Consider the following 20,961-nt stretch of genomic DNA (forward strand, 5'->3'; position numbering starts at 1 on the left):
TGTGTTTTTGGATTCTTTTTTTCTTCTTGTTCTGGTTGGTTATTTTTTTGCATCCTTATTTTCCACGTCATTGATTTTCCCCCCTGTAAATTGTCCTTTATTTTAATCAGTATATCCTAGACTTGGCCCTAAAAATGAATGGCCCTCAGCACCAAGGCCAGATTCTGTTCATTCCAAGTGTGCTATTGCCCACTGGGCTGAGCTGGCAGCCATATTTGCAGTTTGAGAGTCCCAGTAAGTCTGACATGGCTTTAGAAATGAATCTAAATTTCATTTCTAGGGCAAAAGAATTCATTCTTACTATTTTCAGTCCAGATTTTCAGGGTTATTCAGATAAGGTTGTAGTATGAGGTCTAGCAGTAGTTAATATGTGTTACCTGAAGTAGCCTCTGTTAAGTATCTTCTGTTGGCTGCAGTGTTATAAGGTATCTGTTTAATAGTTCAAAGGTTCTAAAACGTTGCTCTTGCGTGCAGAGAATAACCATTTAATCTCATTTTACTTTTGCTTTGGATATTAAGGTTTTTTTAGTTGATTTTTACTGACTTCTTTGATTTTTTCATCTTGTTTTCTATAAGAATATTAGCACATTTGTAACATCTGCAAAACACTTTTATAATAGGTTGGAATGTGCAACCCCCAATGCTGAAGGCAGACATCTTCACAATCAAGTCTTTGTAGACTTATGCAGCCATTACCTTTCCTTTAATCACTGGGTGAGGTAATGTGTCCTGATAAAAAGCACGATTTGGGAGAACTGTTACAGTACAGGTTGAACCACTTACAGCTTATTGATCTTTAGTAAGTCAGTCAATCTCTTTGTGACTCAATTTTTTTTCATCTGTAAATTGTGTGTAAGTATGTTGGAGGTAGGGGAGGATGTGAGTGTATCTGCCTGCTTATTTAAGTACATGTATGTCAGTAAGGAGATCATAACAAAGATGTAATAGCACCATTGAAAATGTGTAAAATGCTATACAAATACTATACTATACACATTTTCACAAATATGTGAAAATAATATTTATAAAATTATTTTCTGAGCTCAATCAAGTCTATTCTTATCTTTGAGAAACTGTTTAAATATTGCTTCACCTAAGTAGTTAATTTCTTTTGTCATTGGTAGTTTTACAAATAAGGAAATGAAGTAAATGCAGGTTGGAAAATGGATGGGAAACACATGATATTATCTGTAGGTTATAAATTACCTATAAAAATTTATAAAATCTCCTTAAGGTATTTTGGGCTTTTTTTATGCTAGTAAAATTTTGATTGAAATTTTTACTTGTCTTCTCTTAGACTCTTAGACTTTGAAAATTCTTAACAGTTATACTTTATGAAATGTTGCATTTGGATTTTCCACTTTGGATTATCTTTGAAAAATTACTTTTTTAAATCAACCTGGTTGTTCCTTGTTGTCTAGGATGATTCTGGACTATGTTTACCCTCTTAATTAGTATGCAGTGAGGGGAATGCAAACTAACAATATAAGCCCAATATAAGTATAATTAAGAAGTTAAATCTGATGGACTTCCGCCAAGATGGAGGCATAGGTGGAAACACTGTGCCTTCTCCCACAACCAAGTTTGAACACAACAAAGGTTTGGAGAACTAGGACACACCCAAAGACCAGAAAACGGAATTAAACGGGAGTCCGACAACTACGAACCATTCAACAGGGACGGTAAGAGAGGCGGAGCCAGCAGCGGAGCTGGGTCGGGCAGGACAGATCCCCCGACCTAGGCGTGCAGGCAGCCCGGAACCAGTCGGGGTGCAGGGCAGACTGACCTCGGTCGCACATTCGCGCACAGTGAGACAGACCACACAGGCCCCAGGGGGCGAACCCAGTGGTGGAGGGCTGAAGGTGGTGGCACACTCGAGTGCAGTGGAACGAAATGCGTGGGCCTGGTGATGGTGGTGGCTGTGGCGCCGGGGCCGCCGCCCAAGGCGGCAGGTGGCAGACAGGAAGCCATTGTCCCTCTTTGACCCCGCCCCCACATACAACGTCACAACCCAGCGACTGAGTTGCCCTGTTCTAGTGAACACTTTAGGGCTCTGATCCTGCAACAGAACAGGCACAAACAGCCCAAAAGATGGTGCAAGAAGAACTCAAAGTCCCAGAGCCAATAACTCTAAGCGACCAAGAAATTGCCAGCCTCTCAGAAGCACAATTCAAGACACTATTTATCAGGATGCTCACAGAACTGGTAGATTATAGTCACAAATTAGAGGAACAAAGTCACAAATTAGAAGAACATATGAAGGCTAAACTAATTGAAATGAAAGGAGATGCACAGGAAACCAATAGTGATGGAAAGGAAACTGGGACTCAAATCAATGGAATGGACCAGAAGGAAAAGCAAAACATCTGACCAGAAAGGAATGAAGAAATGAGAATTCAGAAAAAATGAGGAGAGGCTTAGGAACCTCCAGGACATCTTTAAACGTTCCAACATCCAGATTATTGGGGTACCAGAAGGGGGAAAGAAACAGCCACGAGTGGAAAACGTATTTGAACAAATAATAAAGGAGAACTTCCCCAGTCTGGCAAAGGAAATAGACTTCCAGGAAATCCAGGAAGCTCAGAGAGTCCCAAAGAAGTTGGACCCAAGAAGGAACACACCAAGGCACATCATAATTACATTAGCCAAGACTAAAATGAAGGAGAGAATCCTAGAAGCAGCAAGGGATAAGGGGACAGTCACCTACAAAGGAGTACCCATCAGACTGTCAGCGGATTTCTCAAAAGAGACCTTACAGGCAAGAAGGGGCTGGAAAGAAGTATTCCAAGTCATGAAATCCAAAGACCTACAGCCAAGATTGCTTTATCCAGCAAAACTTTCATTTAGAATGGAAGGACAGATAAAGTGCTTCTCAGATAAGGTCAAGTTCAAGGAGTTCATCATCACCAAGCCCTTATTATATGAAATGCTAAAGGGACTTATATAAGAAAAAGAAGATGAAAAATATGAACAGTGAAAGGACAGCAAACACACAGTTATTAACAACCACACCTAAAACAAAAGCAAACCAAGAGGACAGCTAGATCAGGAGTGGAACCATAGAAATGAAGAACACATGGAGGGTTAGAAACGGGGGTGGGAGGGGGAGGAGGGGGGAGAAGGCACAGAAAATAGCATAGATGGTAGGTAGAAAATAGATAGGGGGGAGGGCGAGAATAGTGGGGGAAATATAGAATCTAAAGAACTTGAGACACATGGTTATAAACTAAGGGGGGGAGAAGGGTGGGGGAGGGAGTGTGCGGGTGGAGGGGAATGAAGGGGGGGAATAGAACAACTATAATGGTATAATCAATAAAATATATTTTAAAAAACGACAAAAAAATAAAATAAAATAGAAAAGTCAAATCTGTCGGAACATAAATCACAATGATTAAAATATGAATGTAAAATTTGGTACCTTTGAAGTTTTTTAGAGTACCCAGTCAATGAGAGAATCCTCTTGGTTGGTTTAGTCATTCATTAAACAAATATTAATACAGTGCTTACTATTGTATTTACATGTCCCTCACCCATTACTAAATTATTGTTACCTATTCATTATTGAACTCTTGATTCATTCACTATGGTGTTTTTATTCACTTCTATGTGCCTATATATTATTAGTTATCTTTTCCTGCATAGTAAATTATCTCAAAATTTAGTAGCTCAGAAGAGCGTTTATTATCTCACAGTAGATCAGGAATGCGGAACAGCTTAGATTGGTCTCTTACAAGGCTATAATCAGTGAATCCCTGGGCACGCAGCCCATCCATCTAAAAGCTTGCTGTGGAAGGATCCACTTCTCTAGTTCACTCATGTTGTGGTTGGTAGGATTAGTTTCCTTTCAGGATTGGCCAGTACTTTGTTTCTTGCTACATGGACCTTTTCATAGAGCATCGTCCTCAGAATCAGCAATTGAGATCAGAGCGAGTAAGCAAAAGGGCAAGAGAAATTGCCAGCAGAAAGGAAATCACAGTCTTTTATAACCTAATCAGAAAAGTGACATCCCATCACTTTTGCCATGTTCTCTTTTTTAGAAGAAAGTTGGTAGGCCCAGCCCACCCTCAAAGGAACAGGACACACCACAAGCATGTGAATACCAGGAGGCAGAGATCATTGGTGGTGCATCTTAGTAGTCTGCTTCCCAGTCCCCAAACCCTGGTACTGTAAAATGCTTAACCTGTTGAGTGAATTACCTTCCCTATGCACCCTCCTAGCTGGTAGCATTTCTTTGTAAGAGGGCTGGCTAAGGGTACAAATTTAGTTTGAGGCTGTCAAACAATAACTTGCTACTTAGGGGTTCTTTCCACTGTTTCTGTGTCATTAATGATTTGCTTTAATGAAATGAGTTAATATTGGTAAAAAGTCAGTCATTTAATATTTTTAGGACCTAAATGAAAACAGGAATGCTAGTTAAGAAAATCAGAATATGTGCAGTGTGTAATTTAATGGGGATTCAAGAAAGTCTAATAGTGAGCTGTATTTTGAGATAATTCAAGCATCCTTGTCATCCCTAGCACATTTCATTTTATGACCTGGGGAGATATAGTGGTTTATCAAAGTCTGTGCAGTTGAAGTATAGCTAAATTTCTACTGTAAGATAATCACAGTAGAAAATAAAATCAGCCTTAAACAGGCTATAATATTAGATCATGTATTTTAATTTTTTTGCATAGTTTAAATATTGAGGCCGTTTAATCTTTAGAAGAGAACTAAGGAATCTCATCCTAGACTGGTAACATGTTAGATATTAGTAATGACTTATCTAAGCTTATCTTTTTACAGAGAAAGAAGTGACTGCCCTGTGACATACCGAGGCTTGCTGGTGGCAGTAGAGCCAATGCCAGATCCCAGGCCTCCTGATTCCGTTCAGCGTACTGAACCACACTGCTTTGCTAATAGTAAACTGTATTGGAACCACTTAGGGATCTTTAAAAATATTGATGCCTGTCTCATACCCAGACATTCTGATTTAATTGGTATGGGGTGGAACTTGAGCATTGGGATTTTTAAAAGCTCCAAGTTTGGGAACCTGTTCCATAAAAGTATTCGTATGCCTAAGGACTTGAAACTAAGTAAAATCAATAGTACAGACTTCCATCCATTCTGATTCCTTAATCATATATTTGGCTAGGTTTTTTTCTGGCCAGTAAGAAAAATCTTTACATTGAGAAACAGGCAAGAGTTCTGCTAAACAAAGTCTTTCTTAATAAAGCTGCCCTTCCACTCATAACTGTGTACTTTGTAGATGAGATAGACTGCAACAAGGTTCTTCTTCCTCATGAAATAGAAGAACAGTTCTTTGACACTGCTCAGGAAAGGAGAAAGTCTTCTGCCATCTGTGTTGTGGCATGTTCTGCTGTTGTTTTAACTAGATAAAATTCTAATTATGGTTAAACAGATTGTTTATGAAGTTGTTTTTAATATTTTAGAGCAAGTGCAAAGAGGCAAAGAAATGGTTCCAAATTTCAAAACAAAAGGCCTTTCCTTTGAAAGTAAATCAGGATTTGACACACTGGGTTGTTTAGTAACACATATGAGTGTATGCCCTTGGTACTGTATGTTGCAAAGTATGAAATTTGAAGTTTGATTGTAACTATTCTACATAGCTGTCATGTACTCTTTGGCACAATGCTCACCAAATATTGTAACTGGAAAATACTAATTCTTTTTATTTCAAGATATCCATTCTTTTGAACAAGATCTTTCCTTCATAACAATAGGCAGGAGAAGTGTGAAGTACAAGAGTTAATAAGAATAGGAGACTGTGATCAGACTGAAGTATTTAAGAATGTTAGATCTTTTATTGAAGTAGTGATAGTATGATGAGAAGAAGCAATATATTGGGGTTGCTATAACAGAGGTTAAAGGGAATGCATTAGTTTTCTATTTCTGCCATAGCATATCACTACAGACTTAGTGGTTTAAGCAAGAAAAATTTATCTTATATTTTGTAGGTCATTAGGACAGCATGGGGGTCCCACAAGGCTAAAATGAAAATTTTAGCATGGTGGTGTATTTTCTGGAGGTTACAGGGCAAGGTTCTTTTCTTTGAAGTTGTAGGGCTTAAATCCCAATTGCCCTGCAAACTGTTAGATGAGGGCTCTTCCCAGTTTCTAAAGCCCACCCTCATTCCTTCATTTGCAGCCTTCCTTCCTCCATTTTAAAAGCCAGCAACAACAGATCAGGTCTCTTTAAGACTTCCAGTATCTCCTCCTTCTGTCTCATCTCTCTGACCCATCTTTTTTTCTCTTTCACCTTAAAGGACTCATGTGATTAAATTGGGTCCACTTGGATCATCCAAGATAATCTCCCCATCTCATTGTCCTTGACCTTAATTATAACTGAAAGTCCCTTTTGCCATGTCAGGAAATCTAGGCTGGGAGAAGGGCAGGGATGTCTTTGGAGGCCATTATTCTGCCTGTGTAAAGCAGTAGGTTCCTGGAGTCCAGGAAGCCAGGTATCAGTATTGACATAACTGTTGAAAGTCTTCATTTATCAAAAAAATAATTTTTATTACTTTGTGCTAGGTATTACAATAGGCACGGAGGTTGTTGTAGTGAACAAGACAAGACACGTGCCCTGCCCTTATGTATACAGCAGTATGCTTATATAGAAAAAGCAAAACAGCAATGCTCAATAAAGGATTCTTTGTGTATTTTACGTTTATGTAAGTTCTTTGAAAGCAGGTACTAGGGCAGTGTTTTCTGTGTTGGCCCTTCACCCCACCACTGCGAGTGTTTTACATACTAGACTAGATGTTCAACAGATATTGTTAACAAAGGCTTACTTTGTTTTTCCTTTGTGTTGTTGGGAACTCGCCTTTGCTCTCTTTTTTGCTATGTTCTACTCCAAAAGCAGAGAGGAATTTTGAGTTCGGTAATCCAGTCTCAGGTGACAATTTAAGATTCTTCTGAAGAATTTTTTAAAAGGCCTTAAGAATCATCATGTATGCCCTGGCAGGGTAGCTCAGTTGGTTGGAGCATCATTCCGTACACGAAAAATGTTGTGGGTTTGATCCCCAGCCAGGATGTGTATGGGAGGTAACTGAGCAATGTTTCTCTCTCCCTCTCTCTCTAAAAAGTCAATTTTAAAAAATCCTTAGGTGAGGATTTTTAAAAAGTGAAAGAATTTTCACATAGTACTCCATTTTATTTTTCTTAGTAAAAACTCTAAAGTGCTAAAGGCAGCTTCAAAAATGCTGTCATCATATAAACTGATAAATCTTCACCTTCCCCCCTGCATTCAATAGCCATAAAGTACTTATCAATTAAAAAATGACCAACAGTTGCTTTAAATAAGTGTTTATCAATAGATAGTAAAGAATTGCCAACCCAGAAGCATATTAAAACAAACTTCTCAGTATGGCTTTTCTGTGAATGGATAGACTTAAAATAATGAAAGAGATTTACTATTTGTCATTTACATCTCTTAGAGCTTCTGCCTCCCTTGTGTACAATTCCCTATTGTGCTCCCACTATGTGCTGAATGTCAGTCTACTCTTTATGGGAAAACCAGAAGGTTCTTATCGAGTGTTCATAGACTTCTAGAGACAGTTATTCTTAATTTTTTCAGAGATGGTCAAGGTTACAGTCATGTACCATGTGGTTTCCCAAAACTGGAATATGGAATTTTAGTAATTGATGGATTGGGGTAAGCATAGATATAGGTAATTTATAGATAATCTGCTCTGGCATTAATTTCAAACTTGACCATCACAGAGGAAATTATTTTTCTTTTTTTAAATCTTTTTTTTAATTTTTAAAAATATTTTATTTATTTATCTTTAGAGGGGAAGGTAAAGAGAGAGGAAGAGAAACATCAATGTATGGTTGCTTCTCGCGCATCCCCTGCTGGGAACTGGCCTGCAACCCAGGCATGTGCCCTGACTGGGAATCAAATTGCCATTGTCTGGTTCACAGGCCTGCACTCAATCCACTGAGCTACACCAGCCAGGGCTTTTTTTTTTTTTTTTTTTAACTTGGGACTACTAGTGAGTGGCTAAATATACTTGTAACAGAAGTTTAGGTTACAGAGTGTAAATGTCACATGGGCTCTTAGGCCACCTTAATACATATGAATTCTCCATCCAAGATTCCTTCATGATTCTTTGGCAATTTAACATTATTTATATATAATTTCTTATCAGTATGGCTCTTTATGTCTCCAAAAAAGTAGCCAAACTATGTTTGTACAACATTTAATTTCTGAAAAAGTAACTTGGAATACTGGATAGAAAAGTCATTTGATTTGCTTATAAAGAGATAGCTATTGTATTAAGTTTGGATGATACTAACTTGATTGAAGGAATATAATAGCTACTTTTATTTTATAAAGGTAGATTAATGTATTGTCTATAAAACGTGACTAGATAAAGTTGATTTCTGTGAAAAATATTTTTTGGCTCACTTCTCCATCTATTAGAATAAGCACATTTCTAGAGGCTCAAAGCACTTAAGTTTTTTTAAAAATTATTAAACTTGTCTTGATTTTCTCCCCTTTGCCCCCTCTCTACCCAGCACTCTCTACTCCCTCAGGAAAGTCCCCTGATGATTGTTCATGCACATTAGTTCTTTGGCTACTCCATTTCCTATAGTGTACTTGACATCCCCATGGCTATTCTGTAACTACCTATTTGTACTCTTAATTCCCTCACCTCTTGACCCATTCCCCCATACCCCACACTCCCATCTGGCAACCATCAAAATGCTCACTGTATCCGTGATTCTGTCTTTGTTCTTCTTGTTTGCTTAGTTTGTTTTTTAGATTCAATTGTTGATATATTTGTATTTTTTGCCATTTTATTGTTCATAGTTTTGATCTTCTCTTTCTTAAATGAGTCCCTTTAACATTTCATATAATAATGGTTTGGTGATGATGAACTCCTTCATTTTTTTCTAATCCGGAAAGATCTTTATCTGCCCTTCCATTCAAAATGGTAGCTTTGCTGGGTAGAATATTTTTGGTTGTAGGTCCTTGCTTTTCATGACTTTGGATAATCCTTGCTAATTCCTTTTAGCCTGCTGAGTTTCTTTTGAGAAGTTAGCTGACAGTCTGCTTTGAAGATTCTGTCTTTATATTTAACCTTTGGCATGTTCATTATGATGTGTCTTGGTATGGGCTTCTTTGGGTTCATCTTGTTTGGGAGTCTCTGCACATCCTGGGCTTGTGTGTCTGTTTCCTTCACCAAGTCAGGGAAATTTTCTGTCATTATTTTTTCAAATAGGCTTCCAATTGCTTGCTCTTTCTCTTCTCCTTCTGGAATCCCTTGATACAAATGTCAGTACACTTGAAGTTGTCCCAGAGACTCCTTACACTGTCCTCATTTTTTTTTGGATGCCTTTTCTTTTTGCTGTTCTATTTGGATGTTTTTTGCTTCCTTATATTCCAAATGGCTAATTTGTTTCTCAGCTTAATCCACTCTATTGTTGATTCCCTGTAAATAGTTGTTAATTTCAGTTAGTGCAGGGGTGTCAAACTCATTTTCACCAAGGGTCACATTAGCCTTGAGGTTGCCTTTAAAGGGCTGAATATAATTTCATCTCCTTAACAGTTAAGGAGTAGTAACATTTATACAGTCCCAAAATTCTTTCAGCCCTTTGAAGTTAACCCTGAGGCTGATGTGGTCCCCAGTAAAAATGAGTTTGACACCTCTGAATTAGTATCCTTCGTTTCTGACTGGATTTTTCATGCTCTTGAGGTTCTCACTAACCTCTTTGAGCATCCTTATAACCACTGTTTTGAGCTCTGCATCTAGTACATTGCTTATCTCCATTTTGTTTAGTTCTTTTTCTGGAGTTTTGTGTTCTGTTCTTTCATTTGGGCCTTGTTTGTTTCCTCGTATTGGCAGCCTCCCTGTGTTTATTTGTACGTATTAGGTAGAGCTGCTATGTCTCCCAGGCTTGTAGAGTGGCCTAATACATTAGGTCTCCTGTAGGGTCCAGTGGCACAGCTTCCCCGATTACCAAAGCTGAGCACCTATTATGTTTACACACTCCTCTTGTAGTTGAGCCTTGATTGCTGTTGGCACATCCAAGGTCAGTACCACTTGTGTTCTGTCTGTGGTCACATAAAAAAAGCAACAAAGCAATCTGCACATGGCTAGTACTTGTGCTGGGCTTGGAGGTGCCCTGGCAAGGTCAAGCTGTGAACAAAGGCAGGCTGCTCCTAGTGCCCTGCTTAAGGCCACTTAGTGAGAGGTACAGGCTTGCTGAAGCTAGATGTTTCTTTTCTGAGAGAACTTAGGAAAATCTGAAGCATGGGACAAGATAAGCCATTGGTATGGAAAAGCACTGGAAACAGCTTGGGTAGGCCTGAGAGTTGGGTGGGGCAGGGCTTCTGGGAATCAGCAGTGTGGAGCAAACAGTGTGAACCAGGCTGATGGAGTGTGAGATGTGGTGCATGCCTCCTAGTTCTGTGGCTCTGTGGGGTGAGGGGGTGGCTCAGAAAAGGAACAATGGCCTCTGCCAGCACTCTTGTCCCGGAGAAGGCTGCCCCCCAGCTCTTGCCCTGGTGCTGGATAATTCAGTTCTTCCCAGTATGTCTCTGATGCCTTTCAGTCTGCTGCCCCTAGGCTGGAACTCAGAGGAAGTGAGTCCAAGTAAGTTTGCATGGACCCTTTAAGAGGAACTGCCAAGGACTCCAGAAGTTATGGAGACTTATATTCCTGGCACTGGAAGCCTGGGCTGGTGGGCCTGGTGTGTGGCTGGGGCCCTTCAGTCCTGAGATATCCCTCCTGATTTTTATCTGCTATACATGGGTGTGGGACCAACCTGTTCAGCATCTCTGCCCCTTCTATGCCAGTCTCGATGTGGTTTTGCAGTTTTAGAACTTCCATTCTGCTCAATTTCTGATAGTTCTGAGTGATGGTTGTTCTGTAGTTTAGCTGTAATTACGATGTGGTTGTGTGAGGAGGCTGGTTGTGTTTACCTACACCACCATCTTGACTGGGAGAGGGAACTACATATTTTTAAGCACTTGTACCTCTGCCATAATAATGTCTTCTTTAAATAATTTTATTTATCTTTAGAAGGGAAGGGGAAGAGAGAGGGAGAGAAATATCAATGTGTGGTTGCTTCTTGTGTGTCCCCTGCTGGGAACTGACCTGCAACCCAGGCATGTGCCCTGATTGGGAATCAAACCGCCGTCCTTTGGTTCACAGGCCCGTGCTCAATCCACTGAGCTACACCAGCCAGGGTGGATAATGTCTTCTTTAAATGAAATCCAGCATAAAAGGGATTGAAATATATATATATATATAGTCATGATGCAAATGCTTTGGAGATAGTGAAATTAGTCTGTACTGATGCAGATCCTGGCCTGCAGGATCGTGTGTTGCAGTTGAACAAGTACAGACAGACACCAGAAGTCCTGTGTACAAAAAGGGATGACATGGCCACTCTCTGAGAAAGAGAAGGGTCAAAAGGGCCCCAGCCCCTGCCCGGACAGGCTTTTCATTGCTTCTCTGGGTACATTACATTGAGGACGGCCCTCATTTACTTTACACAGGTTCACTGCAGGGGATTACCTTTTAAAGATAACAAAAGAATGAATGTTGCTAATTATTCCAAAGAGAAGGACGTTGCAGATCAGGGGAAAAGTGATTGAACTAGATGCACTCCATACTTGGGAGGTTTAGAATAGATCTTAGGAAGTTACAGTAAGCACTTCCTGCCTTAATTCAGGATGAGGGAGTTTTAGCAAAAGCAGTGTAGGTACAGGCAGGCCTCATTCCCCACAGGAAAACCTCTCCGTGGGCGTGGTCCTGTGTGCCAACTCATTTCCCACTGGTTTTCCACATGGGAGCTGAGCTACATTTCCATGCCACGAGAACCAGTTCCCTACGCTGTAACACATGGAAAGAGATGTAGTTTGCACAGAAATTCTACAAGGAAGTGCTGGCAAAAGCTGTTGTTCCTTTTGTGAGCCCTCCCCCCACAGAGCCACATTTGGATTTCCAAGGCTTATGCTGTTTATTCTGGTGCTAATTTTCTCCAAAAGGTTATTTGCTTGGGACCAAAGTGATTAATTCTCTTTGTCCCATGTTGGCAGGATCTCTCATGTTTCAAAATGAATGATTCCACCAATCTGGTCAATAAATGCATTCATACGTCCTTCTGTTATCATTATGCTATCTATTCTGCCTTAGCTGCAGGAATCTCTAAAAGAGCTCCAAGTTCTTCAAAGTTAATATTATTATATAATTTGCTTGCAGACAACAAATTGTGTTCACTAACAGCGCTCTGTCCAAGATGCTAGAATTATTAGCTGTAGTTCCTTTTTGGTGAGGCATGAGCATAGCAGCAGATTCTTAAAGTTCATTTCCTGGGATGATTGTTCAGGAACATTTTCTCTAGGATCCCATAAGCAGCAAGTTGCATCTTTCATCCTTAAGAAGAGTAGCTAGCATTCAACAACGCTTTTGTCTTGCTGATGCTAAGATGGTACAGTGCAAACATGTTTTAAGGCCTCTGTCTTTCACCGTTGTGGACTGTTGTCTTGTAAGAGACTCATTGTACCTTTGTGCAGCTTAAATGAATTTTCTTTAATAATCTAAAACACATGCATGGCATACCTTATAATGTCTCTGTAAGTATTTGTTGGTTGATTCATCTGAAGCAGTGATGCTCAACTTACATAAGCATTTGCCTGGACTGTATCAACATCTTCTAGGTGGATATAGCCTAGCAATCTTCAGCTATGTCTCCAGTTTATAATCCACTTGTACTTTTTTTTTACTGTTTCCAAAGGACTTCCTACCAACACCTGGTTTGCCTTTCTACCTTCTTCTTTCTCATATGTGGTTGCAAGATGCTGTCTTATGGAAGCAACCTGCTCCTCAAATGAAATGACTCTAGGCTGGATCTTTTCTAAGGTGAAAATAAAAAAGATTTCTTTGGCTTGCCATCAGGCAAGTTAGGGAGATATGTGCAGGAATCAGTGAGCAATTGTTGAGAGATCATGAAGCTGACATTTTCATTTACCTTTGCTTCCACAAAAGCTTTCAAAGCTTCTAGTTGTTCTGCCTCAGATAACTGAATGGTATTTTCCAGGATCTGACTATATTTGCCCACCAGATCTTTATGAGAGCTGTTCTAATTCATGAGCTGGGCCAAATCTTGTCACATGGCTGCCACCATCTTTCTTCCAGCTCAGCCAAGCTCTGTGAATTTTTTTGCTGTCTCTTGTCTAAGAAAGTGTAGCATCCTGTTGGATTTTGTTCATATGTAAAAATTCTTATTAAATGGAAACTTTTGAAGACAGCTGGAAGTGTATCAGTGAATGGCACAATGATAAAAATGACTGAGGTTCTTGATTCTTTTGAAAAGAGAGGGAAAAGCCCTTTTGTGGTTATGGACCTTAAAATAAAGGAGTAACTTAAATACATGCAGTGCCACAGAGAGACAGATGAAATTTACTGTCTTACTGAAAGCTTTTGAGAGGTGCATTGCATCTTTAGAAGTCAGATTTGAATTATTAAAGCAAGCTTTGTTTAGTAAATTGAGCATCTGAGAAAATTACATAGAGGAATAAGCATGTTTTAATGGGTGTTGAAACTAAAATGGTCTTAGTGAACTCTTAGAGTAACGACATCAATGGCTTCAGTTAAAAAGGATAACGTTCCAGATGTAAATCATGTATTTCTCCAAATGGGTTTTTGCGCAGAATAATCTTAAATTCTTGAAACAAGCCACTTCACTTCTAATCAAATGTTATATTAGGAAAACAAAAAGCCTTAAGGCAAAAACTATTTCTTACACAAGTTTTTTGTTTTTCATTAGAAATTAGTGCAATTGTAGATTGGCCTTATTTTTAAAAATCTGATTCTTTTAAATAAGGTGTAGCAATGTGAAATTGTTGCTAAACTTAATAGCAGAGCTGAGAACAATTGTATCCTTAAAACAAAACTAATCACGGAGTTTCACTTAAATACAAGTATTTGGCTCAATATGCTTTTAAAAAATAACACCTAAAATAAATTTAGGAATGGAACGGATTAAATAATACAATAAAGGTGTTTAGGAAAGGTAGCACCTTTTACTTATGCTTTTTATATTTAAATTAATTCCACCCTGGCACGTGTGGCTCAGTAGATTGAGTGCCAGCCTGTGAACCTTAAGGTCACTGGTTCGATTCCCAGTCAGGGTACATGCCTGAGTTGCAGGCCAGGTCCCCCATTCAGAGCATGAAAGAGGCAATCTTCTCCTGCACATCACTTTTCTCTCCCTCTCTTTCTCCCTCCCTTCCCCTCTCTCTAAAAAAATTAAATAAATACAATTTTAAAATTTTTATTAATTCCTATAGTATATGAATTTGAATGTTTTGTGCCACATGTATGTATAGTCTATACATTATCTGATTTACATAAATATATATGTCATCCATTTTACATTTTTGTTTCACCTTGCCCTACTTAGTCAAAGAAAGCAATTTTTCCCCAATAATAAAGGCGGAAATAAATTATTGTGTTTTACTTTTTTATTTTAGAATGTTCTCTATGCATTTGAAGTGGAATTAAACAGAAACATTTTTTCCCTCCCAGGAATACTCTCACTATAAATCAGTATTCTTCAACTTTAATGGAAGTTCTTTTATGATGGTGCCTTTAAGTAGATGTCAGGATTTACTCTTCAGTTAGGTGGGGTTGTGATTGTTAGCAGATTAGATTCCTTTGCAGGTGATGTACTACCTAGAGGAACTGCCATTTAGGTTATTGATCTCCCAGTGACTCCACATGTCAGGACTGAGCTACGATATTTGTCACTGCTCTGTCTTAAAAGTAGCCAAAATAAACAAGAGAGTTTTTATAGACTATAAAATCCAAACTAAATATCCTGGAAAACCCTTGCTGGTTTAAAGGTTGTTTTAGTTTATAAACTTATTTTTTTTTAAATGAACGTGCAGTAGAATTGACTCTTTCTGTGCAGTTGATGAATTTTAACATGTCTGTAGATTCATGTAGCCATCATCCTAGTCAGTGTCCAGACAGTTTGATTAATTCATGAATCTCCTTCATGCTCTCACTTCTCTTTGTACCTTTCCTACCCTGTTAGTAATTCATGACAGTCCCTCTGTCATGTTAGTTTTGTCTTTTCAAAAATAATCAGTTAATGGAATTAATACAGTATGTAGCCATTTGAAACTGATACATATGCATTTATTTACTTAGCATAATGCCTTGTTACTTTTAATTACATAGTCGTATTCGATTGTGTGGATGAGTTTGTTTATCTATGCATTCTTTGAAGGATTGTGAGTCGTTTCAAGTTTTTAGCTAAGTTGAATAGAGAAGTAAATATTTGTGTACAGGCTTTCGTGTGGATACAGTCATTTCCCTTAGGTAAATAAATATATAGTGTTGGGATTGCTGAATCAGATGGTAAATATACAATTCAACTTTATAAGATATTGCTAAACTTTTCTGTTTTCTAAAGTGTCAATACCAATTATTATTCCCATCAGCAATGCATGATAGTTCTAGTTGTTCTGCCTACTTGTCAGCACTTGGTATGGTCAGTCTTTGTAATTTTAGCCATTTTCATAGGTCTACAATGATACCTGATAATGGTTTTAATTTGCATTTTCCTAATAGCTAATGATGTTGAATGTCTTTGTCATGTGCTTTTGCCATACATATATCTTCTTTGGTGAAAGATGTTGCTTGAGTCTTGTGTCCATTTTTTTTAAATAATATAAACTTTTATTTGGGAATAATTACAGATTTATAGAAAAGTTGCAAAGATAATACAGAACTTCCATAATGACAGCATCGTACAAAACTAAGTACATTTGTCCGAAACAAGAAACCACCATTGGTACATTAACCAAACTCCAAATTTTAAACTTGGATTTTCCACTAGCTTTCTTTTTCTGTTCCAGGATCCAATACAGGATGCTACATTGCGTTTGTTATGTCTCTTTAGTCTCCTGTAGTTTGTGGCAGTTTCTCAGTCTTTCCTTGTTTTTTTGTAGCCTTGATAGTTTTGAGTACTGTCAGTTATTTTGTAGAATGTCCCTCAATTTGCTTTTGATGTTTTTATGATTAGATGGAGGTTAAGGATTTTAGGGAAGGTTTTCATCACATCGTATTGGGGAGTACATGATAACATCGCTCAGTTTAACGTCGTGTTTGCTAGGCACCTTCACTGTAAAGTTATTATTTTGTCTTTCTGTATTCTGTGCTTTGGAAGTGAGTCACTAATTCCTGTGCTCAAGGTGGTGGGGCGATCGTTTCATTTTATGGATATGCTTCATTTTATGAATGTACTACATAGTAAGCAGTAAATATGTTAAGTTTATACCAATGTCTGTGACTCTAATCGAGTACCATAGGTTCATTCTAGCCTTCTCCCCCCTGGCTTTTAACATGTCTGTAGATTTGTAACATGTCTTTGTAATTTCTCTCTGATAGTGAGGTACTCGGCTTCAATCATTCATTTACTTTCTTATTCCACCCTGGTATACATGTAAAGCAAGTTCAGAATTACTAAATAGTACCATGATGAGAAATAAGTTTACCAACTAAAGTATAGTGTTTATGTACAGGTCCTTTAATATTTAGACTTAAATTTCCATTCAGGACACTGTTTTCCAGATTTACTTAGGTCAACTCATTTTCCCATACTCCCCTCAGTGGGAATATGCCATTCATTTATAGTGTAGTCAGATCCATTTGTCACAGACTGTCTTCTCTCTTGAAATTCCCCCAACATTTTAGTGGATTATTAAAAATTCCCATACACTGAAGTTCAGTCTTTGTGGTACATAATATTATATGGGTTTTGACAAATGCACAGGGTCATTGTACACTACCCTTGAACCATACAGATAATTTCATCACTTTAAAAAATCCTCCTGTTAAAAGGATCTGGACCCAGTTACAATGTGTGTATGGCAGAGGGTCCCCGCACCAACAAGTAATTCTCAGACATCAGCTGGATATCCTACAATTCAACTCAATTCTGATGCTGTCTATCCAGAGATAACATCAGATTCCTCAGATTAAGGGCCCAGTCCCATAAGACTGCTCGCCCCTGCCACACCTCCCCACTTCAGATGCCAATCCGAAGACCATGTTCTCATCTGTGCTTCTGACTCACCAGCTGTAGATTGGAGATTTCCCTCCTTGGGTTTGATAGAACTCAAAGCAACGCATTACTTACAAGATTACTGGTTTACAAAAGGATATATAACTCAGAAACAGCCAGATGGAAGAGATGCATAGGGCAAGGTATAAGGAAAGGGTGTGGAGCCTTCGCGCCCTCTCCAAGCCCACTATCCCCCCCAAATTTTCATGTGTTTGCCAACCCGAAAGCTCTTTGAAACACTCCTTTCTGGCTTTTATGGAGGCTTCATTGTGCAAGCCTTATTGATTAAATCATTGGCTGTTGCCATTGGTGATTGATTCGACCTCCAGCCTCTCTTTCCTCCCTGGATGTTGGGGGTAGGGTTTGGGGCTGAAAGTTCTCGCCTTCTAATCACATAGTTGATTCTCCTGGCAACTGGGCCCTATTCTCAGTTGCTTTCCAAAAGTCACCTTATTAACATAAACACAATGTGGTGGAAAGGGGCTTGTTATAAATGATAAGACACCCATTTCACCTTCATGGTTCTCAATTATCTGATGTTGAGGACAAGAGACCAAATATTATAACAAAGGATTCTTCCATTGCACTTACCACTAGAGAAATTCCAAGGGTTTGGGGAGCTGTGGATGAAGACCAAATATATGTATGAAAAATCTATTTTGGTAACCTGAATGACCAAATATATATATTTCTTATAAATTACGGTATTGCGGCTGTGCATCTGCTTTGTAGTCAGCCATTTCCCTATCCTCCAATCCCCAACAATCTCTTTTCTTTTTCTATAGTTTTGCCTTTTCCAGTGTGTCATAGTGAATGCAGTAATAGAGTATACAGCTTTTTGGGTCTGACTTTCAAGATCTAGCAAAATTCATTTAAAATTTATTCATGTTATTGCATGAATCAAATAGTTTATTCCTTTTTATTCCTGTAGAGCAATCTATTGTATGAGTATACCAAAATTGATTTTTGCATTCACCTTATTGAACTAACCTTCTAGGCCCAAGATGGAGCTGCTCCTGCCCGAGGTTCCATTGCAAAGCAAAACTTTCTGTGTGCCTGTAAATACTCCACTTGACGGCCAATCCCCAACTGCCAAGCCAACTCTGGGCCTTCTTACCCTGAACTGTGTGGCCCTAGCTAATTAGATATTTTCTGTTTTTCTGTTCCTTGTTCTTTATTCTTTATCTGAAAAAAAGCTTCCTGCCTCCTGCCCTATTTTGCAATTCACTGAATGGAAGCTGTCCATTTCAAGAAGTGTTAAGTTTATATCAGCCAAATTGTTTTAGTCATTCTAACAACCTGTTGAAGGACATCTTGGTTCCTTCCAGGTTATAGTGATTACGAATAAAGCTTCAGGTAGACATTCATGTGCAGATTTTTGTGTGACTGTAAGTTTTCAGTTCACTTGGGTAAATATATAGTAGATTTTTAGTCTTTCTAATTGGTGTGCTTCTGCTCACATGTAAATTGTTGAGTTTTAGAGTTCTTTGTATGAAGGGGAATCCTAAAAATACACAGTTTAGTTATTAAAAATTGTGTATTTATTCTTACATGTTTAAACTCAGTCACCTTCAAAGTACTTTCCATTTGATGCAATACACCTATTGAGACCTTTTTTCCACTGCTCAAAACATTTTTGAACTTGTTGATTTTGATTCCTTTAAGTGCTTCTGCCATTTTTTGTTTCACCTCTTCCACATTTCCCTTTGAGGACTTTTTTCATCCAGGGAAACAAAAAAACATCATTCGGGGCAAGATTGGGTGAATAGGGAGTATGGGGCATTGGGGTCATGCCTTTTATGGTAAAAAAAACTGCCGAACACTCATTGTGGTATGGGCAGGTGTGCTCATAAATAACCCCTCATGAAATGAGCAGACACATTGAAAGAATCTTTAAAAAAATTCACTGAAGCTGAATGCAGCCTCTCACAACACCACCAGCTGGTGCACTGATACAGACGGGTTCCTAGAACACTCACCTAGTGAGGGAAGTCTGTACTACAAGGGGCTCACCCTTTAAAAGATAAATAATGTTTTTTGGGGCTCCCCTTGTATTCTGGCTACAAGTCCTTTGTTGGATATCTAATCTGCAAACATTATCTCCCTGTTTGTAGCTTGTATTTATGTTAGCTATCTCCCCAAAGCAAGAGTTTTTAATTTTGATAAAGTCCAATTTATCATTTTTTACTTCTTATTTTGGTGTCATATTTAAGAACTTTTTGTCCATTCCTAGGTAACAAAGATTTTGTTCCTTTTTTGGTAAAAATTTTATATTTTATGTTTAGGTTTATGATCCATTTTGAGTTAATTTTTATATAAAGCAAGAGGTTTAGGTCAAAGTTTATTTTTTTTCTTTTCATATGGATACTCAGTTGTTCCAGTACTGTTTGTCAAAAGGCTATGCTCTTCTCATTTTACTGACTTTGCACCTTTTCAAAAATCAGTTGACCATGTTGTATGGAACTATTTGTGGACACATTGTATTACATAGATCTGTATGTCTGTCCCTTTGCCAATATCACACTGTCTTAATAACTACTATAGCTTAAAGCCTTAAAATTGAATAGGGTGATTTCTCCAACTTTGTTCTTTTTTAAAAATTTGTTTTTAATAGCTTTGGTTACTTTAGTTCTTTTTCCTTTCCATATTAATTTTTGAATTAGCTTCTCTATAACTACAAAAAATCCTGGGATTTAGACTGAAATTGCATTAAATCTGTAGACCAGTTTGGGAGAAAATTGACATCTTTACTATTTTGAGTTTTGTAGTCTGTGATCGTAGTCTGTATTTCTATTTACTCAATTCTTCTTTGACTTACTTTATTAACATTTTGTAGTTTTTAGGATATAGATCCTACACATATTTTATCAGATTTATACCTAAGTATTTTATTTCTATAGAGCCATTTTGAATGCATTATTTAAAATTTTGTAGGTTTCAAATTGTTCATTTAGTATACAGAAATATAATTGATATTGATCCTATTTGTTTACCTTGGTAAATTCATTTATTACATCCAGGAGGGTTTGTATGTTTGTTTGTATTCCTTGGAATTTTCTATGTAGATAGTCATCTCACTTGCAAACAGTTTTATTTCTTACTAGTCTTACCAGTCTGCAGTTATTTTTTTTAAAGTTTTTTAGTCCTCACCTGAGGACATGCTTATTGATTTGAGAGAGAGAGAGAGAGCTCAATGAGAGAAACATCAGTAGATTGCCTCCGGTAGGCACTGTGACTGGAATCAAACCTGCAAACTTGGTGTGTGCCATGATGAGGGGGTCAAACCTGCAACCTTTAGGTATATGAGATGAGGTTCCATCCAACTGAGCCCGACCAGGACTGCATTATTCCTTTTTTAAGTGTTCAGTAAATTAGTGAAATCATCTTGGACTGGAGAATTTCTTTTTTTTTTAAAGTCTTTTAACTACAAATTCATTTATTTCATAGTTAAGGAACTATAACTTACTTTCATTGTGGGTGAATGTTGGTAGTTTGCAATTTCAGGGAATTGGTCCATATAATTTAAGTTGTCAGATTTATGTACATAAGATTGTTCATAGCATTTTCTTATTATTCCTTAAATGTTTGTAGGGTCTATGGCAAAATCTTATGTATACTGATGCTGAGAATTGGTGTTCTTTTCTCTTTTTGTCTTTTCCAGTCTTTCTTGTATTGAACTTTTCAAAGAACCAATTTGGGCTTTATTCATTTCTATATTATATTGCTGGTTTCAAATTTATTGATTTCTCCTGTTTATTATTTTTTCCTACTTGCTTTTTAGTTTGCTCATTTTCTAATTTCTTAAAATTAATCCTTATTAATTTTAGATTTTTCTTTTTTTCTAATATAAGCATTTAGCACTATAATTTATCCT

At 37.8% G+C, this 20,961-nt stretch overlaps 1 protein-coding gene and 1 pseudogene across 2 annotated transcripts in view; one reads left to right on the forward strand and one right to left on the reverse strand.

Annotated features, from left to right (window-relative positions):
- GLCE (glucuronic acid epimerase) overlaps nucleotides 1–20,961 on the forward strand; it is a 109,132-nt gene that overhangs the window by 22,814 nt on the left and 65,357 nt on the right. The window lies entirely within an intron of this gene.
- Nucleotides 11,973–13,139, reverse strand: LOC118992495 (COP9 signalosome complex subunit 4-like; annotated as a pseudogene).

Source organism: Sturnira hondurensis, unplaced genomic scaffold (genome assembly GCF_014824575.4).
Source record: "Sturnira hondurensis isolate 20B ecotype Veracruz unplaced genomic scaffold, ASM1482457v3 Scaffold0008196, whole genome shotgun sequence".
NCBI classification, from domain to species: domain Eukaryota; kingdom Metazoa; phylum Chordata; class Mammalia; order Chiroptera; family Phyllostomidae; genus Sturnira; species Sturnira hondurensis.